Source organism: Tasmannia lanceolata, unplaced genomic scaffold (assembly GCF_043159265.1).
Source record: "Tasmannia lanceolata isolate RefF3 unplaced genomic scaffold, GAP_Taslan_0.1 ptg000018l, whole genome shotgun sequence".
Classification (NCBI taxonomy): domain Eukaryota; kingdom Viridiplantae; phylum Streptophyta; class Magnoliopsida; order Canellales; family Winteraceae; genus Tasmannia; species Tasmannia lanceolata.
The window spans coordinates 29044947-29066269 of record NW_027518695.1 but is presented as its reverse complement, the minus strand read 5'-3'; the positions used below and the strand labels follow the sequence as shown (position 1 = coordinate 29066269).

Below are 21323 nucleotides of genomic sequence, written 5' to 3'. Positions count from 1 at the left end.
CCATCCATTTCTGGGTCACTATTAAATGGTTAGAATCATCTGATATTTTATTGCGGCTCGTGGACTTTCCATGGTTGGATCCACCGCTTGACTGGTTCCAATCGCCATACACATGCATGTGTATGATTCAGATAGGGGTGAACCATTACCTTGGGAGGCCTGGAAAGCCAGAAAACCAGTCCTTATATTGTAAATGAGACATATGGTCCCTTGAACTCACTTGATAAGAACTACATCTTGAACCACATTGGCGATTTGAGCCATTGGCTTCAGCCGCTACAGTGAAAACATTAGGAAGATTGGATCACCCTTGTGCAGACCCTTTGAGGTACAAAAATATCCCATTTGTCCCCTCATTTCCCGTAAAAAATAAGCTGATGAACCAGCATATTCTGTTACAACATTGTAGACTAAGAGTAATGGTTATTCTTGTAGTTCTTATTGGTGAAGTCTGTTTATTGGTCTATTTTGCTTGGTCCTATGTATGCCCATCCTTGTGTAATTGGGGTGCCTTATTCCAGTGTTTCAAAATGTGGATGCGGGTTAAAATGTGGCCTAAGAAAATCCTAGTCGACCCAGCATGGTGCGATTGAGTATTCAGTTGACGTGGCTGAGTACTCGGTTGACGCCGTCATAACTCGAGGCTCGAGCGTCAAAGGAGTTTTTATTGACTTTGTAGGACAAAATGTGGAACGCGGCCACAGTAAAAGGGAGTCGACGCGGGGCAGTTTTGAAACTATGCCCCTCTTCCAAAACACCCAATATATATATATATATATATATATATATATATATATATATATATATATATATATATATATATATATATAGGTGAACACCCTATCCATGTGAGGTCCTATGGAATGAATGGGTTGTATGAGTCAAACAACATGGGAAATGGTGTATTTTAGTGGGTTGCTCAGGCTATGCGATACCTCAGAAACCTCGCCCCCATATATATATATACTAGTAAAAAAACCCGTGCGATGCACGGGCCGACAAAGAATTGTATGGACCACATCATAGGTTGATCCAAACCGTCCATGTGATGGAACACAACATAAATAGGTTGTGCTCCAAAAATCATTTCCATAGGCTGATCCTAGCCCTCCAATCTATAGAGGTTTCCAGAATATGTTGTTCCTCTTAAATCGGATGGTTCAGATCACCATATAGATTTTTTATTAAAAAAACATAAAGGAGGCGGGTAGGATTGAAATTATGTGGCTTTAATGGGTGCCTTTGTTAAAAAGCATAAAGGAGGGGGTAGGATTGAAAATATGTGGGTTGAATGGGTGCCTTTGTTAAAAAAAGTCAAAAAAAGTGATGTGTAATCCTATTAGAATTTTTGGAGAAATTCAAATAATTCTCTCCTTTTCTCTTCTGCTATATATATATATATATATGAGCAAGCATTTGCTGCGCTCGAGCACAGAAACAGGGTGGGGCCACATTTTGGGTGAGATCCAAAGCATTCATTTGATGGGCCCTTTCATGGGTAGGGTCTCCACCAAAATCAGCTCCATTGGATCACCTTAGGGTGTCCATTTGTGGGGCCAAAAATGGACAGATTTGTGGACAAACAGTATCTGTCCATTTTTGGCCGCACAAATGGGCACCCATTGGTGATCCAATGGAGCTGATTTTTGGTAGGCCCCCCATCCATGATGGGGCCTTCCAAATGAATGCTTAGGATCACCCCACCCCCCTGTTTCTGTGCTCGAGCGCAGCAATGCTTCTCTCTCTCTCTCTCTCTCTCTCTATATATATATATATATATATATATATATATATAGAGAGAGAGAGAGAGAGAAAAGTGTAGCTACACATACGTGTAGCTAACTTAGCTACCCCGACGGCTTAAAATACATTGGGCCCCACATTGTTTGGGTGATGCAAACCATTCATTTGATGGGCCCTCACATAGATAGGGTGTGCCCAAAAAATCAGCTCCATTGGATCATCTCAACCCTACGATTTGTGGAGGCAAAAATGGACGTGTAAAAACCTTCACAAATCTGTCCATTTTTGCCTCCACAGTTTGAAGGGTTGGGATCATCCAATGGAGCTGATTTTTTGAGCACACCCTATCAATGTGAGGGCTTATCAAGTGAATGGTTTGGATCACCCAAACAATGTGGGTGCACTGTATTTAAAGCCGTCGGTGTAGCTAAGTTAGCTACACGTATGTGTAGCTTCACTTAACTCATATATATATATATATATATATATATATATATATATATAGGAAAAGGATTGTACGCTCGAGCGTACCAAGCTTATGGTATGCTCGAGTGCCCAATCACATGGGTCCCACATTTTTTGTGGTGATCCAAAGCATTCATTTGCAAGGCCCTATCATAGATAGGGTGTGTACCAAAAATCAGCTCCATTGAAACATCCTAATCCCTCCAAAACTGGAGGGCAAAATGGGCAGATATGTGGACACACAGTGTCTGTCCATTTTGACCTCCACAAATGGATGGGTTAGGATGATCTTATGGAGCTGATTTTTGGTACACACCCCATCTATGTAAGGGCCTTTCAAATGAATGCTTTGGATCATCCTAACAAAGTGGGCCCACATGTGATTGGGCACTCGAGCGTAGCATAAGCTTGGTACGCTTGAGTGTACAATCCTTTTCCTCTCATATATATATATATATATATATATATATATAGAGAGAGAGAGAGAGAGAGGAATATGTTCGTGCGCTCAAGCTCTAATAAGGAATGGTGCGCTTGAGTGCACCAATCACATGGGTCCCACAATTTCTGTGAGGATCCAAACCATTCATTTGCAAGGGCCTATCATAGATAGGGTGTGTACCAAAAATCAGCTCCATTGAATCATCCTAACCCCTCCAAAAGTGGAGGGCAAAAATGGGCAGATTTGTGGTCTGTCCATTTTGACCTCCACAAATGGATGGGTTAGGATGATCCTATGGAGCTGATTTTTTGTACACACCCTATCTATGTAAGGCCCTTTCTAGTGAATGCTTTGGATCATCCTAACAATGTGGGCCTCATTGGTTTGAGAGCTCAAGCTTACGAATATGTTCCAACGCTCAAGCTCACAATCCTTTTCCTCATATATATATATAGAAAACTGTTTCTGCGCTCAAGCGTTGATAGCTTATTTGCGGTGCCCCGCTATAAAAACCATGTGGGCCCACATCTTTTAGATGATCCAAAGCGTTCATTTGGATGGTCCAAAGATAGATAGGGTGTGCACAAAAAATCAGCTCCAAAGGATCATCCTAACGCTTCCATTTGTGGTGGTTAAAATGGACAGATTTAAACCTCCACAAATCTGCCCATTTTTAACCTCCACAGATGGAAGGGTTAGGATAATCCTATGCAGACGATTTTTTTTTGTGCACACCCTATCTATGTAAGGGCCTTTCAAATGAATGCTTTGGATCATCAAAATCATGTGGGCCTGCATAATTTTTCAAGGGGCAGCGTAGATAAGCTATCTGCTCTTGAGCAGCTGTTTTGTGGCTCTTTTCTTGTCTTTAAAGTGGTTCATCAATAAAATATGCACATTTTCATCCGTTTGAACATTCAACCATTTTTCTCCTATCTCATTGAAACCCACGAATTTCTTTTATCTCCGTTTTTTATACCATATTTACTGAAAATGTATCGCCCTTGGTATTTCTGTGGTTTTTTCCATTTGCTAATGCCAAGACCCACCCGCTTTTTGTGTTTGACTGAAATAAAAGATGGATAATAGAAAGCAGAAAGTGTGAGATGGATAGAAAAGGAGGTGTATTTTTGGGGACTTCATTTTCTCATCTGTAAATGTTATAGAAGGCTTCAAGAAAGATTTAATTTTTAAAATCTAATAATATATAAGTAAAACAGGATCCTGCACTCTGTGTGTGCGCCACGTGGCATCCCTCTGTATCCCGTTTTACCTTTCTTTCTTTTCCCAAACCCCCTTCTTAATCCCAACCGTCCAAATACAATAAATAGAAACCAAACTCTCTTTCCTAAACTAACTCCTAAAACTTCTCCCACACACATCCACGACTACCTTCATACCCAAAAAGTTTCCTAAAACTGCTCTCTCGACAGCTAGCTATAGAAATCTCAGTTCCTAAAAATTCCACCCAGGTGGCCTATCCCAATAGGTCAAAGAATTTTAAATGGAAAGGAGTCTATCCAAATTGATATCTAAGATACACCCAAACCGCCACAACATTATCACTTGGACTGTTACGTTTATTTTTGGACTCCACTCTTCGAGACGAGACTCCGACTCTTGGAGATGAGTACAAGGAAACGTGTGCCTCTTTTAATATTATTAATCCAGTCCCTACAATTATGGAACATGGAGTATTTTTTCTTCTTCGCTTTGTGCATCGCATGGGTTGCCTTACTAGTATATATAATTACAACTGGAATCCCATATGATATGAAGAATTAAAGAAGTGAGATCCTTATTTTCCGCTCGGTGAGTTGGGCTGCAAATTTGACTAATCGTTGTGATTGGAGTCACATTATATTAAGAATTAGAGAAGAGCTATCCTAGCCTTCCACATATTGAGTCGGCTGGCAAATTTGATTAATCCGCATATGCTGTGATTTGAATCCTCATAATACTAAGGATTAGAGAAAACATATTCTTACTTTCCACATGGTGAGTCGACCTAACAAATTTGACTAATCTGCTTATGGTGTGAATGGAATTCCACACTTTTATATAAGGAACTAGATAAAACCTACCCCTGGTTTCAGAAGGTGCGTCGGCCAACAATTAAGCTTTGGGTTATCAAATAAAGGTCTCTCTCTACAGGCATTTTGGTAGACTTATGGTTGTTGTTCATCTGAACGGTTCTGATCACACGAGGCCAAAGTGGAGGCCAATAAATTTCAGCAATGAGCGTAAAGTAAAACTAAAAGTAACTTTTTTAAAATTGGGAAAAATACAGATCAAGGTTGCCAGAGCGGGAATCGAAAGCGGGAGTCGAAATGGGAATCGAAGGTTCCCAGGGAAAAATCCTACTCAAGGTTGCCAGAGCGGGAATCGAAACGGGAATCGAAGGCTCCCAGGGAAGAATCCTACTTCCTTGATACAGATACACCCCCTCTAGTTTCTTACACTTTCAACTCTAACCTGACTTTCAAAACGTGACTAGTACTCCCCCTAAAGTTACAATGGGTTTTTTTTTACTGTGACGGAGTAGACGACGAGGCGGAAATGACCAAAATGCCCTCGTCTTCCCCAACTGAAAATTAAGGTTTTCATACTTGACAACTGAAAAATAAGGGTTTGATTCAAAAGATTAGGAACACAGACTTAAAGCTAGAGGCTCAATCAAAGTATATTAAATGATAAACCATTTGGGCAAAGTATTCTCCAATAAAATTATGCTGCTTTAGGGTTTGATCTATTAAAGCCAAAAACCAGCAATATGAAAAGAAAAAAAACAGTAAAAAACATGCAGAAATTCATAGCCCTACCGACAGGCACCTAATCAACAATGAAAACATAACCAAAAAAATGAAATCAACATTGAAAGGTGAAAACGAACTGTCAATAAAATCAAATACGAAAAAAGGGAAAATAAATCCTAATCTAAACCCCCAAAAAATATGAGATAAATCTGAAATTTTATCAAAGTCAACAAATAAGAAGCAAGAATACCATGGGCGATGTAGTAGATGACGGCAAATGCAAGAAAAGGGAAACTCTAAAGAGAGATCCCATCAGATAATAAGAAGCAAAATTGACCTAGAGAAAGGTGAGGTTTGAGGCAGAGGAGGGTTTTGAGAGAGAGAGAGAGAGAGAGAGAGAGAGAGAGAGAGAGAGAGTAAAGGGTTCCTGCGCTCGAGCGCAGATAGCTTATCTGCTCTTGAGTGCAAGAAACAAGGGTGGGGCCACATTATTGGGGTGATCCTAAGCATTCATTTGAAAGTCCCCATCATGGATGGGGTGTGTACCAAAAATCAGCTCCATTGGATCATCCTAGGGTGTCCATTTGTGGGGGTGAAAATGGACAGATATTGTTTGTCCACTAATCTGCCCATTTTTTCACCCCACAAATGGACACCCCAAGATGATCCAATGGAGCTGATTTTTGGTGGGCCCCTATCCATGAAAGGGCCCATCAAATGAATGCTTTGGATCCCCCCAACAGTGTGGGCCCACCCCTGTTTCTCTGCACTCGAGCGCAGATAAGCTTGTCTACGCTCGAGTGTAGAAACCCTTTACTCATGTATATATACTAATATACATATATATATATATATATATATATATATATATATATATGTATGAGGAAAAGGATATATATATACACACACGCGCGCGCGCGCGCACACACACACACACACACACACACACACACAGAGAGAGAGAGAGGTGGGAGAAGATCTTTGATCGGTATTTGGGGAAGAAGTGGGTTGTTCTTTAGTGAGTTTAGGGATTTTTCTCTCGGGGTAGATGAAGGATTTAAGGATTTTGCTTTGGATGTTCGCCTGTGAGGTTTATTTCCTTTCTTAAACTTTTATTCCAAAATAGCCTTTGAAAGGGTTTTAATGTTATTAGAGAGTTAAGTTAGTGTACATAGATTCATATTAATGTTTTGGTGTAACTCTGTTAGTTCCTTATTGTCGTGAGGACATACCTTGCTTATCTTGTGTGGTTAGTAATAGTTAGTACATGCGCTCACCATGGGTACATCATTTAGAACTAGATTGCAAAATGCTCGGGTATTCGAACCTTTTCTTACATGATGTGTAGTTCTTGTGACTTTGTGAGCATCTCATATTACCTCTCTCTAAAAAAATGAACCATGCTACCCCCTCACACTTCCAATGATGGGTATATATGACATAGAAAAGTAAAACAACATCTTAGTGCACAAGCGGACTATAGGGAAATGCTCTTATAGATTTAGAACTAACTAGTTGGGTACTTTATGGTCTGAGTTACGATTATTGTTGTTCTGCAATACTGATACATTGCGATTTTTAGGTTGCCATCCATTTCTCTTCTAACTTAGTATTCCATGAGAGACACTACACATTGAGATTGACTTCCTCTTTGTGAGAAAAGACAGTTTTAAAGATAATATCTTCACCATATGTGAAGATCTAAGGTCAATTAGAAAACATGTCCACCAAAACTTTGCTAGCTTGAGGACATTACTAACAAGCTAGTCATGCTTGAAGACTATTCACCAGCTTGAAGAGCTGTGTTTAGAATTACGATGCATAGTTTTTTCTGTTGGTGTTATGATGCTTGGTTTTTAATGACTACTTTGATTTATGTGGTACTCAAGTTTGTTTTTAGGGGTTTTTACAAGGAGGCCCTCGTAAAGGGCTAAAATATCTATCAAAATTCCTCCTTTCTAGGATACTACATACACATTCTTGCTTTATGTTATCTAAACATATTTCACTCGAGTCCTTGCCCTAACCTCCTCAAACCAACTCTAGTTATCTTTAAGTTTGAAAATAACTTTGTTATAAACTCTATCTCTTCTCATCCCACCATCTCCATTGCCACCATGTGTGACTTTAAAAACTCCATCTTCACCTTCTCATTTTTTAGAGCTTCAATTTTGTTCTTACAACATTTCCATCTCTTCTTGTTCTCCACTTTTGAGACTCCTAATAAGGTGTTCTTGATTGAAAGGAAAACGATTTTCCCTTTAAGCTTCAATTATTGTTTTTGTGTCAACAAGTTGTTTCCTATTTAGGTGTTAAATCGCTCATTTTGCATTCTTTTTTCCGTGGAATCTTGAAATGAAGGTTGAGAAACAAATGACTGATTACAATTTTGAAAATGGAAAATGCTACAATTATTCAAGTTTTGTTGATTGGTGTATCAAGAAACAGCAAAATTAGCTTAATTTAGACATCTCGGCTGTAGGTTGTATCACAGCAAAAGATAAGTTTTGCCTTTTTATTCTAGAAAATGAAGTCACAGAAACTTCTGAAATTCCATTTTGAATATGTAATTATAAAGATATAGAAAAAAATATCTTCCTTAAATTTCTTATAATAGGATAGACACCTAACAGTCTTGACCATGAATTTGGACTTCGATTTTAAAGATTCTAGAAAAAGTGATTTTTGATTAAAAATCCTAGAAATTTTGGAGTTTGGTGGTGAGGTAAAAGCCTTGGAGGTGTAATTTTTTTCCACCTAGTTTTTGGTTGTGTAGCTGAACTATGGTAACAAAGTTGCAAAATTATGGGCAAACTACAAACCAGGTACATCCTTAGGGGTTCATGCTGCCGTTGTGTTTGTTCACAATTTTTAGCGAACCATGGAAACCATATATGAACAAGCCAAGTGAAATTTTTTAATTCAAATCCCTCGTAAACTACAAAGGCTCTTCTTTTTTCAATCAAAGCTGCAAAATCAAATATTGCTAAGTTTTCACCCATTTTCTTAAAAATACAAAGGGAACTGAAAAAAGATTGTATATTGGGGCCCAAATGTAGAGTTTTCTATGGAATAGAAATTCTCATTGAATATTAGTTGAGTATACATGTGTCTTTATTGTGTCTTTTTAGGGGATATAGCATATCTTTCAAAAATATAAGATATAAAATTAGTCCTATCCCCTAGTATTATACTGCAACATGCATACCACCTACTTGGTACTGCAACATGCACTTGTGCCACATACTTGGTTGTCTAGCATACCTAGTACTATTTGCTGAAATGGCTCAAACTGTTTTTTTGGCGGGGTTGGCATCAATGTACATCAAGTTTTTGTATTCAACCGAAGTCAAGATCTTGTTAATGACAAAAAAAAGGCATATGTGAACAGCTGAGTGTGACGATGGGCATTTGAAAAAATCTAGGATTTTTGGTTGTGGCAGTGGAGATGTTAGGATGGGAAAAGGAGAATTGACAAAGGGCAGTAAATAATAAAGACGAGTCGAGAGTGTTTTCAAAATTGACCTTGGTTAGGGAGGGTAGGGCCTCGAGTGGATGTGTTAAATAAAGAATGTCTTTGCATGTAATATTCTATAAAGGAGTGAACTTCCTAATGTTTTAGTGATTTGCTAGGGGATTGATGTTCAAACCCTTTCTTTTAATTTTTCTTCACTTAGTTATCCTTAAATCTTTTAAGGCACAGTTGTAGAAGAGATGAAGGGGGTGTAGTATCCAAATTGGATATGGCGAAGGCCTATGATTCGGTGGAATGGGCATGCCTGGATTACTTGTTAGGAAGAATGGGTGTTGGCGGCAGTTGGAGACTATGGATTAGAAGTTACTTGTCGTCAGCATGCTTCTTGGTGCTCATCAATGGATCTCCTAAAGGGTTCTTCAAGTCCTCCCGGGATCTGCGGCAAGGAGACCCCATCTCCTCTTTCTTGTTTGTTATAGTTGTTGAGACGTTGATTAGGCTAACGGAAAAAGGCAAAACCCTTGGTCTGATTGACGGCTTTAAAGTCGGTCAAGATGGCATTGTGGTGTCTCATCTTCGGATTACAGACATTACCCTCCTAATTAGTTCCCCTCAAGTTTCGAAAGTAGTGAATTTGAAAGCTATTCTTAGATGCTATGAGTTGATTTCGAGCCAAAGATTTAAGTTTTATAAATCTAGAATCTCTGCCTTGAACGTTGACTCCCAGGCGGCTCTAGGCAGACTAGGCTTGGCAAGGCTTATGGGCTACAAGTTGGATTAGTTTCCGTCCACTTACTTACGGTTGCCTTTAGGGGCGGGCAGATCAAAGAAATCAAGTTGGGACCCTATAGTGGAGAGAATAGAAAAGAGATTAGACACTTGGAAGCGAAATCTAGTGTCAAGGGGTGGCAGGGTTACCCTCATAAAGGCAGCTAGCTAATATTCCTATTTATCAATTATCCTTATTTTGTCCCATGAGCATTGTAAAGCGAATAGAACATATCCAGTGAAGATTCCTATAGGTTTTTTGCATCCCCCTGGTGAGTTGGGAAGAAGTCTGTAAACCTTTCTAGCGTGGAGGGTTGGGGATTCGAAAGATTAAACAAGTAAATTTAGCTCTCATGGGAAAAATGGTTGTGGAGGTTTGGAGAGGAGTCTCAGCTTTGGGCCAAAGTGATAGCTAGTAAATACCCCGAGTCATTGGGTTTCTTTAGACCGTTTTAGAAAATAGGGGGTGACGGTGTGGCAAGACATCATGCATCTTAATCACAAGTTCCCAAAAGTAACTAGATTCAGAGTATATATAGGGGATCGTATAAGCTTTTAGAAAGAAAAGTGGTGTTTTACGGTTCCTTTAAAAGACCTTTTCCTTGACTTGTTCATGGTAGTTGTGAATAAGGAAGCCTTGGTGAAGGATTACTTTGAGAGAAGTGGCGGCCGGGTTTTTTGGAGGCCAGTTTTTAGAAGAAACTTCTTTGATAGAGAATTACAATCCGTGGCTCGGCTTCTTGAGATGTTGGAAGGGTGCCATGTCAAGCTGTCTGGAGCGGACAAAAGGGTTTGGATCTAGGATTCTACCTTGTCATGTGCTCTCTATAGTAGCTAGACTGTGGAAGATCCAAACGCCTCCTTGAGCCTTTACCTTTGGTTGGGCCACTTGTCTTGGTCGAATTCAAACGATCAACTTCCTGTGTAAGCGGGAGATTCTGATAGTTGATCATTGCGCCCTATGTATAGCGGCAAGGGAATTAGTCAACCATATCTTCTTGGCTCTTGGACTATGCTTTAGCCAGGGAGGTTTGGATCATAGTTGCCAGGGTGGGAAGCGAAGCTGGAAGCGGAAGTGGGAAGCGAGGGCTTTCAGGAGGGGAGGAAACGTTTCCAAGTAAGATAAGGAAATTGAATCCAACTACCATAAACGAATCGAATTTCAACCGAAATTAACTCTTAATTCCAACCAAAATAACTAATTTACATGTGAATCCTATTCACAACCATTAATCAAAATATAAAATATCAAAGATAATACAAAAATTTCTCAAGTATGTAATGGGCAATTAAATGATTAATCATCTTAAATGATTAAATAATTACTTTCTTAAATGGAGAAATTAACTGACATCACTTTACATGTCAATTGAATAAAACTAAAATACACATCAACATTACTACATTAATACACTAAAATGAAGTGGGACAAATGGATAAATTTTTAGTGAATTCGATCATTAAAGAAAAATAAAGAATACGGGGAAAATAAAAAGGAAACTTTAAATACATATTTTTTCTTCTTCCTTTTCTTATAATTATTCAATTAAGAAATTACAAAATTTCCCAAATGAATATTATTGATTTAATAGAAAATTTTAATGTAAGAAAGAATGGCAAGCAGGAAAAAAAGAAAAGTGAAGAAAAAATATTCCAAACCATAGCTACCAGATTTGCCATCCCCGCTTCGACTCGCGATCCAGGCTCGCACGATCCCAAACCTGGTTCGCTAGCGACCCGGATCGCCAAAAATGACGACCCGCGGGAGAGAAAGAAAGAGATGGATATAGACTAAGGGAGAGATGGATAGAGAGCTACAAATTTTATATATTTTTGGTTGGATTGGAACTAGAGCTTTCTTTTTGAAAAAAATATGTACGGCATACATGAGGTTTATTTATTTTGTTTATTAAATGGATGTAGTATGGACTATGGAAGATATTCATACATTCGAACGAGAACTTTCTTTTTGAAAAAATGTGTATGACATAAATGAGGTTTTTATATTTTGTGTATTAAATGTATGTAGTGTACTATGGAATGATATTCTTGTAAACATATATGAAATTATATATATATATATATATATATATATATATATATATATATATATATATATGAGAAAAGTGTTTCTAAGCACGTGCTGAGGGAGCTCCCTAAGCACAAGTGGCATAAAAAGCCACCTATTGGTTCGTATGGCGGGTCCACCTCTACGGGGTCCACAAAAGTGACCAATCGGTGGCTTTTTAAGCCACTTGTGCTTAGGGAGCTCCCTAAGCACGTGTTTAGAAACACTTTTTTCTCTCTCTCTCTCTCTATATATATATATAAATATATATATATATATATACCTGTGTGTAGAGAGAGAGAGAGAGAGTGTGTGTGTGTGAGTTCGAATTAATACTCCAAACTGACCGCAACCCCGAATAGCGAACCAACATAGCATACCCTTATCGTACCGCATACCAGGCTACGCGTTCCCGTACCAGAACGAACCGCGTTCTAGGTAAACGTGCTTTCCAAAATTGGTAAACTCACTTCCCTTGAAATGGGAACTCGCTTCCCAATTTTGGGAAGCGCGCTTCGCACGAATCGGAAACGTTCCTAGTTTTCCACTTCCGAAACATGATTCGGGGAAGCGCGCTTCCGGGGGAGTTTCCAGTAACCTTGGTTTGGAGTAGCATCCTAGACAGGTTTGGGATGTATTGGGTATTCCCTTCCTCTCTTTCTGACCTTCTAGAATGTTGGTTGTTGGTTCCTTGGAGGAAGAAAGGGAAGATTTTGAGGAATATCTCTCTCCTTGCCACTTTGTGGGTGATTTGGAAGAAAGACACGCTAGTCTTTGATGGCGTATCTAAATCCTCATCATTCATGTTTGTAAAAGTTATTGTTGTAGCTATATCATGGGTGGAGATTCTTCCTTGCTTTAAGTTTGTATCAGCTTTTGATCTTTGGAATGGATGACATATCTGCTTCATTGTAGAGTGGCGCCCTCTAGTGGTGCACGAGTGGGATCCACCCCCACATGGTTTTCTAAAGCTTAATTTTAATGGATCTAGTTTGGGTAATCCAAGACCGGTAGGCATTGGAGGAGTTCTTAGGGACGCAGGAGGCGAGTCATTTGGGCCTTTGCATGGCCAATTGGGGTCTCAGATGATAGTGAAGCAGAGATTCGAGCTGATTATCAAGGAATAAAAAGTTTGGACAGAGGTTCCTTGGATCGAGTGATTATGGAGGAAGACTCCCTCAATCTTATACGTTGGCTTCGAGGTTCCCTTATCCCCCCTTGGAGATTTGCGCAGTTTTTTGATGAGATTCGAGATATAGTGGGAGGATCTTCGTTCGCATCATCCATATCAGAAGGTTTGCAAATTTCGTGGCGGACAGATTAGCGAGGGAGGGAGTCGTCAAGTTGGGCCTCGAGATGTTCTACCATCTTCCCCCTTAAGCTATTTGTTTTTCATCTTATGTTATATTCTTATGTATGGTTGCTTCTGTATTTCTCTTGGTCTTACCACCTCGGTCTTTATTTTAATTCAAATTTGCCACCTTTCAAAAATATATTATTCATATAAGTGGAATCTAATTCATGACTAGTACTAGTTTTATCTCCCATAAATACTTTTATCTTTTGAAAGTTTACACCCTTACTAATTTCCTCATTATAAAATTGCCTCACAAAAAGCTCATTACAATATCTTCTCATTTATGTTTGAACTTTTGACCTCAACATTATAGACTTTGGGTTCATCACCACGAGAGAGCAAAGGATCAACCCTAACTAGTGCTTGTTATAAGGTCTTTATGGTAATGTTAATCCCCAATTAACTATGGATATCATCCTTGCTTCCTAATTTATCTCACGTAGCTTTTGTATGTCAAATTTGAAGCAGTTTCCATATATAGAACTGAGGGATCCATCAATAGCAACCTGCTTGAATGTATAGCTTAAAATCCATCCAAATGTATTATTTGTGCCACCAAGATTTAATGGTATCTGTAGCATCCAATGGCATATATGTTTCATTATAGATTGTCTGCATATGGTTATGTCCATTTTCTAGTCTCTTTACAATTAATGCTCAATCAATTTGAGTCTTTCATTTTTCAAAAGATTGAAAATTCCTGTTTGTATTTCCCCCTAGATCTCCTCGATTGTGGGGGTTTGTTTATCTATTTAGTATAGATTTGCCTTTAAAAAAAAAAAAAAAAAAATCATTGTTCAAAAAATCTTTATGGCACAATTTAAAAAAAAAAAAAAAAAATCTTTGTGGCATCCAATATTGTGGAATGAGAAATATTGTTTCCTGATGCATTAGGAGTAAAAAAAACATGTTTGTAATGTTGTATAACTAGATATGAGATGTTGTGTAGTGATTCTGTGAAATTTTTGAGGACATGTTTAATTGCACCTCATTTGATATTTTGAACATTTTTACAGGGTAGGTATGATGTATGCTGCCCAATGATGTCCGCCTGGGATCTTCATAAAGCATGGCCAGAGGCAGAATTTAAGGTCAGATAAATCATTGTAGTTTTCATCTGATCTCATTGGTTTTCACTACTAGTTTCCTTCTTCTTCTTCTTTTTTTCAAACAATGATGAAACTTTTCATTAAAAGGAGATAAAAAGCCTAGAGGAACTGCAGGAACTGCCGTGAAGCAATAGCTCTAATACCATGTGAGACAACCAATTACTCCAAAAGCTTAAGCTGTTAGAGTTTGTGTTATTTATACTTCAGTATTTTGTTGGCATGATGTGGGTAATAACGATCGTTCATTTCAATTGCAAAAGTTTCAAGCAGACATGAAATGCAGAGAGAAAGAAGAGGTGGATGTTTATACTGACGTGATCACAATATGCTTTTTACATGTTAACCTCTTTCTTAAACATTTTATTGAACTGCTTATTTGTTTCTTGGTTTTTTTAACTTATAATCTATTATTTGTGGAATTTCTTTCATGTAAAATTTTCTGTTAGCATCGGTGAATGTAAATATCATTTTATGGGCTTTTCAGTTATGTTTTGTTTTTAATACCTTTGGGAGTGTAGGACAAGTGGATCCATTATCTCCTTCAATTTGAACTATAGAACATTCTCAAAGCATGAAATTTAAATGAAAACATGGCCAAATTCATTTTTTCATTCAGTTGCTCTTGATGAGAACTAAAATTTTTTAAAATTGATCCAAACCGTCCATGTGATGGAGCACAACATCAATAGGTTGCGCCCCATAAATCATTTCCATAGGCTGATCCAGCCCTCCAATCTATAGAAGTTTCCATAGTATGTTGTTCCTCTTAAATATGATGGTAAAGATCACCCTATAGATTTATTTATTAAAAGAGCATAAAGGAGGGGGCTAGGATTGAAATTATGTGGCTATAATGGGTGCCTTCGTTAAAAAGCATAAAGGAGGGCGTAGGATTGAAAATATGTGGGTAGGATTGAAAATATGTGGTTTGGATGGGTGCCTTTGTTTGAAAAATTCAAAAAAAGTGAAGTGTAATCCTGAAAGAAAATAATTTAAAAAATCGTTGCCTTTTCTCTCCTCCTAAATATGATGGCTAAGATTACCCTATATATTTTTTTGTCCGACCCGATTTACAATTCGGGGTGATTTTTCCCAACCCAACTCAATCCGATTTGCGAAAAAGCTTAACCTGACCCAACCCAAATTCGGGTTGAACCCATCGGGTTGGGGTTGAACCCATCGGGTTGGGGTTGAACCCGACCCGCGTGAGAGCATCCAATTAACAACGATGGTTTCAAATTATATAGCTGATGGTTAAGATGACCCTATAGAATTTTTTACCCGACCTGATTTCTAATTCGGGTTGATTTTTCCCACCCCAACCCAACTCGATTTGCGAAAAAGCCTAACCCGACCCAACCCAAATTCGGGTTGAACCCGAGCCGCGAGTACTAATGTCCTGACTACCATATTTTATAATGGCACTGGTCACCGTATTTTGATGATCGCACTCCTCACTTTATTAAAATGTGCGGTATGGCCCGTACCATAGGATGATCCAAAGTTCCAAACCATCCATTAGATGGGCCACTGCCTACAGAGGTTGTGCCCCAAAAATAATTTTCATAGGTTGATACGTACCCTCCGATCTATAGAGGGTTATATGTTGATCCAAACCGTCCATGGGATGGAACACAACATCAATCGGCTGTGCCCATTAAATGATATCCATAGGTTGATCAACCCGTCAGGTGCCAGTGTAATTCTGAAAGAATTTTCAAATAATTTAAAAAATTGGGGCCTTTTCTCTCCTCCTAAATATGATGACTAAGATCACCCTATATATTTTTTTGCTTGACCCGATTTCCAATTCGGGGTGATTTTTCCCAACCCAACTCAATCTGATTTGCGAAAAAGCTTAACCCGACCCAACCCAAATTCGGGTTGAACCCGAGCTGCGAGTGCTAATGTCCTCACTACCATATTTTATAATGGCACTGGTCACCGTATTTTGATGATCGCATTTCTCACTTTATTAAAATGTACGGTATGGCCCGTACCATAGGATGATCCAAACCATCCATTAGATGGGCCACTGCCTACAGAGGTTGTGCCCCAAAAATAATTTTCATAGGTTGATACGAACCCTCCGATCTATAGGGGGTTATAGGTTGATCCAAACCGTTCATGGGATGGAACACAACATCAATTGGTTGTGCCAGTTAAATGATTTCCATAGATTGATCAACCCGTCAGTGCCCGGAATCCGTCAATATTTTGCAAGTGACCTGCATCAGTAATACAAAGTACCTTTGTCGTCATTGTCATATGTCTTGACCTCTTCTTGGTAGTTCTTTTCCGTAATTGTCATAGACAGGTACCATGTGTCTGTATTTTTTGTATGTAGATTTGTAGACACCCCATTTTCGGATCGGGGTCCACAAGATTACGATTTTACCCTTCTCATAAAGATAGATTTAGATATCAGCAAAGGGGTTAATGGTAAAAGACTAATGCTGACGTGTAAATCCCTGATAAAAAGGAACGAAATTTCTTTTTCCTCATGCTGCCACCTTAGCAGCTAACAGTAAACACCCCTCCCTCCTTATATATATATATATATATATATATATATATATATATATATATATATATATATATATATATATATATATATATATATGAAGATTTCTAAGCTCGAGCTCAGGCTGAGCTAGAGCTCAAAATACACCATCTCCCATAGTTGTTTGACTCATCCAACCCATTCATTATATAGGACCTCACATAGATAGAGTGTTCCTAACAAACCATCTCCATACCATAATCCTAACCATTCAATCTATAGAACATCATCTTCTAGCCATCCATTTTAAACCTCCACAAATCATAAACCGAACCATAACCTACATTCCTAACCATAACCATAAACCATAATCCTAATTATAACCTATAGAATGAATGGGTTGGATGAATCCAATAACTATGGGAGATATGGTTTCTGAGCTATAGCTCAGGCTGAGCTCGAGCTCAGAAACTTTTTCCTAATATATATATATATATATATATATAGAGAGAGAGAGAGAGAGAGAAAGAGAGAGAGAGAGAGAGAAACACACTGCAGTTGAGGTCTTGTTGCATGGTAGGTAATATGATATCTTCAGGAAACCATCAACCACCACATGGATTGAATCACGTCCTCACATAGGTTTTGGTAATCCCATAACGAAATCCATTGCAATATCATTTCAGGAAACATGAAGCACGGGTAAAGGTACATACCACCCTATGTTTTGCTTTCTGCCCTTTTTAGTTGACATGTTCGGCACTTTTGGACTGTTTTTGCAACATCCTGCTTTGGTGATGGCTAATAATAGTGATCTTCGGCCATAACAAGAGTTTTATCTCAGCCACTGTCCTGATTTGACCGGCCACAATAAGTACACTTTTTATCACCCTGTCCTCGTCCTTCATTGTGGCGTCCCCCCAAGTCATGACAACAATCACGACTATAGTGATCTGGGCCACGACTACCACCTCCGAACCCAGCAAAAGACAACTGCAAACTCCTCGTTGATTGACGGTCTGAAGGAAGAGGATTGACAAACTCATTGATAAGGTGGTGTGGTAGAATGGATCAAGCCATGAAGAGAGGGTAGGTTATATGGGGGCAGATCCATGGTAGATCTAGAGATTGATAGTGAGATCAGCCCGATTGCCCCAGATCTTTCTTTAGTTTTCAATTCCAATTGTAAAGGTAGAAATCAAGGTATGAATTCTTAGGAATCAACCCCTAGGGTTAGGAAGAGGAATGTGATTAGGTCTAGGTTTTTGAGGGGTGTTGAAGCGTGGATATAGGGTTTCAAAAAGTAGATAATGTTAGATCTAGATTTCAGTCTCGATCTAGGATTGCAATCCCCAATGATGGTCAAGGCATAATCAGATCTTAGTCTTCATCTCTGATGCTATCCCCAATAAAAGTAGATGCCAAAGAAGAGGACATGAGAGAAAAGGTTTGATCCCCAATAAGGTGGAAACCGAGATCAAATCTAGTAGTTCTTCTTAAATGTTATTCCCATTGAAGGGGGAGGCCAAAGAAGGCAGCTTGTTAAAACATGTAAAACATGGGGAGTTCCTCCCATTATCAAAACATGGTCACGCGGATGTCATTAGCATATAGAAAAATACATTATTTGATTGAGCATCTTTTGCAAAACCATTGAGGATATTCAGATCAAAACAGATTTACTAGATCTGTTTGTGTATCTCGCACTCAGATTTTTTATTTAGATTAGTGGCCAGACGGTTCAAGGTTTTCAGCTGCGATAGGGGATTAAGGTGTGCAGAGGTGACTTAATGTTGATATTACACACTATTATGGCCTTAGGACTTCAATTTAAATTAGTAGATGTCAGTCTATATTGTATCTTCTTGCGCACTTGGTTTTTGCAATTCCTAGAGATTTCAAGTAATATTTAGAGAGGTTCAGAGAAGTCTCCATTTTATGTGGCGGGTAAAAATGCTAACTTGGCAGTATCGGGAAGGTGGCCAGGGGATTGGCTCTGCTCAACCTGTGATTATCTTAACTTTAGATGGCGGAATCGATGCCGGTGGTGCTCCCAGAACAAACAAATAATTATTCATCCAACTGTCTTAACCCATGTCTCTTGTAACTCATAGAAACCATCAGTCAGTGCCGGCGATGAAGGCGTGTGGTGGCCTGATTCCGGAGTGATTTCGACCTCTGTTGAGGAAGGGGTTCCGACTTTATCTATCTCAGGGAAGGAATTGGAAATGCGAACCGATACTTTAAAAGCGTGTCTGATTGGCAGGAGAAGGGATAATAACAGGACTTTAGATGATCTTTGGCAATTGGCTAAAAGTTTTTGGGACATTCCCTCCCTCACAAACCCTGTGGCCTAGCATAGGATGAAGTTCTTTTCATGTTCGATACAGTAGACTTGGCTGCCAGGGTTCTGGCAAAAGGGCTTGAGGCCTATGGGAACCAGCTGCTCTCCCTCTCTTCCTGGCATAAAGACTTTGTCCAGGGAGCGGAGGAAATTTGGGTTAATTTTTACAGAATTCCATTGCACGCTTGGGCTACTTCCACTGTGGAAGCTTTAGGGAAAATCTTTGGCCCGGTCTTGGAAGTAAGGATGAAAGGAAATCATGGTCACTGTATGGGTTTTGTATCGGCTAAAATTCTTACTCCCAGATGGAAGTTATCCCGCCCTTTTGTTCAGATTCAGATATCGGGTGATTGCTTCACCATTGGAATTGAAATTCAAAATCCCAATGCATAGAAAGCAATGAGTCCCAATTGTTTTCCTTCAGTGTTGACTCCTACAGAATGACAAGCTTTAGTCCAATGAGTCAGTTGAATTCGCCGGTTCTAGATCAAGTGGCTGATCCGTCGGCGGGCCGAAATCATAGGCGGCCACTGGTGATCCCAATGGCATGCCATGGGCCGTTGCCTGCCTAGAGAAACGCCAGCAAAAAGACCATTGGAGTCTTAGGGCCCCCCATTCAAATTCAAATTTCAAATCCCCTTCACAAAATAAGGGCTTAGTTCTCGAGGATCCCCAGGTCTTGGGTCCTCTAGTGATCGTTGGAAATGTCTTCGGATTAAAAGAAAAACATCAAAAAAAGAAAAAGAAAGAAGAAAGAGAAAGGATGATGACTTGTCAGCATCAAAAAGGACCTGTGGGCAAGTGAGACCTTCTTTTGAACGTAGCTTAAAGCGAAATAGACTAGCTAAAAAAGGTCCTGCTGGTCTGAATCTGATCTCAAAAAAGATTCTGAGCATTCACAAATATGGGATCTCTGGGAAGCGACCTCCTGGACTGATACTCAAGACTCTGGATTCTAATTTATGCTCTTTGTGGAAGTAGCGAGTCGGTCAAGACCTTTCAGAGGACCAAATAGGGAGAAACTCCGCTAAAACATCATCCACCTCCAGGGCATGCATCGCCCTTGGGTGATATGACAACATTGAGGCTTCCCTAGCTTCTGCCCCTAATGAAGCTAGATGGAAGGGTTTTGTTTAGGGGATTGGGGGAATATTTGGCATATCCGAGTGTCATGGCATTAATATTAGTACTAAGGTAAAAGGATCGGCAGTCACTTGGCGGGTCTCCTTATCGTAGGCAACGTTACCGGGATCGCCCTCCCACCCTCCGACCTACAATCCGGGGTCGTCGACCCCAAATGTGGGTCATTTTCGACCCAGATCACCAAAAATGGCGACCCAGGCGACCCGCAAGAAAGGGAGAGATGCATAGAGAGAGGGAAGGAGGAGGAAAGAGAACAAAAAACAACTCTCCTTCGTAGCTTTAATCTGATCATACCTCATTGGAGGTCGAAAAAAAGAGACTAACCTGAAACAGATGTTCCGACATAAACTTCCACTGAAGATCGCCAATCGAAATACAATCCATGTACGGTATTGTAAAACCTCCTTCCCCGCTTCCTTGCTCTTGCAGAGAGAGGGGGTTTTGTAAATGGCATAAGAGATGAGGGAAAAGGGAAACCGTTGAGGCATGCAACCGCTTAAAAACCCTAAACAAAAAATCCGACCACAAGCCTATTGATATTGGCACTACAAGTTTTAACCTCTTTTTTAAACAGTTGTCGAATATTATTGCCTTTCCCAAAAACTGATGGTGGCACTACAAGTTTTATTCTCTTTTTTAAGTAGATGTCAAATGTGATTACCTTTCCCAAAAAAATGTCAGCAGCCACTAGTTGGTATGCTTGACCGTCATATTTCAGATAAGGCCTAAAAATGCTTTAGCATCTCTCGGCATAAAATTAAACTAGAGAGAGCACCGGTGCGACCCAGATTAGCGCTGCAAATCGACCCGCGACCCCATATAGCGAACCAACTTAGCCTACCCTTATCGTATAGCGTACCAGGCTACTATCGTACCCTGTAGCTGTTCCCGTATCGCTACCAGAACGAACTGCATTCCAGGTAACCTTGATCGTAGGTGGGGAATAGGATTCAAAGTACAGTTTGTTTGAAGTGACATTGGATGGAAAAGAGCTTGGATCGAGGTTGTTTACTATATTATTGAAAATGATATTGTGGGGTCGGTGACTTAAATGGAATGTTAATCACGAACAGATAGGCACATTAAAGGCAGCATGGGAAGTTGCAGTATTCTCTTAGAGATCTGTTAGAAATAATCGAAATAAATCTGA

At 39.4% G+C, this 21323-nt stretch overlaps 1 pseudogene; it reads left to right on the top strand.

The window, feature by feature from the left end:
• Nucleotides 1-19043, top strand: part of LOC143850259 (proline iminopeptidase-like) — a 38280-nt pseudogene extending 19237 nt beyond the window's left edge.
• The last annotated feature ends 2280 nt before the right edge of the window (nucleotides 19044-21323 follow it).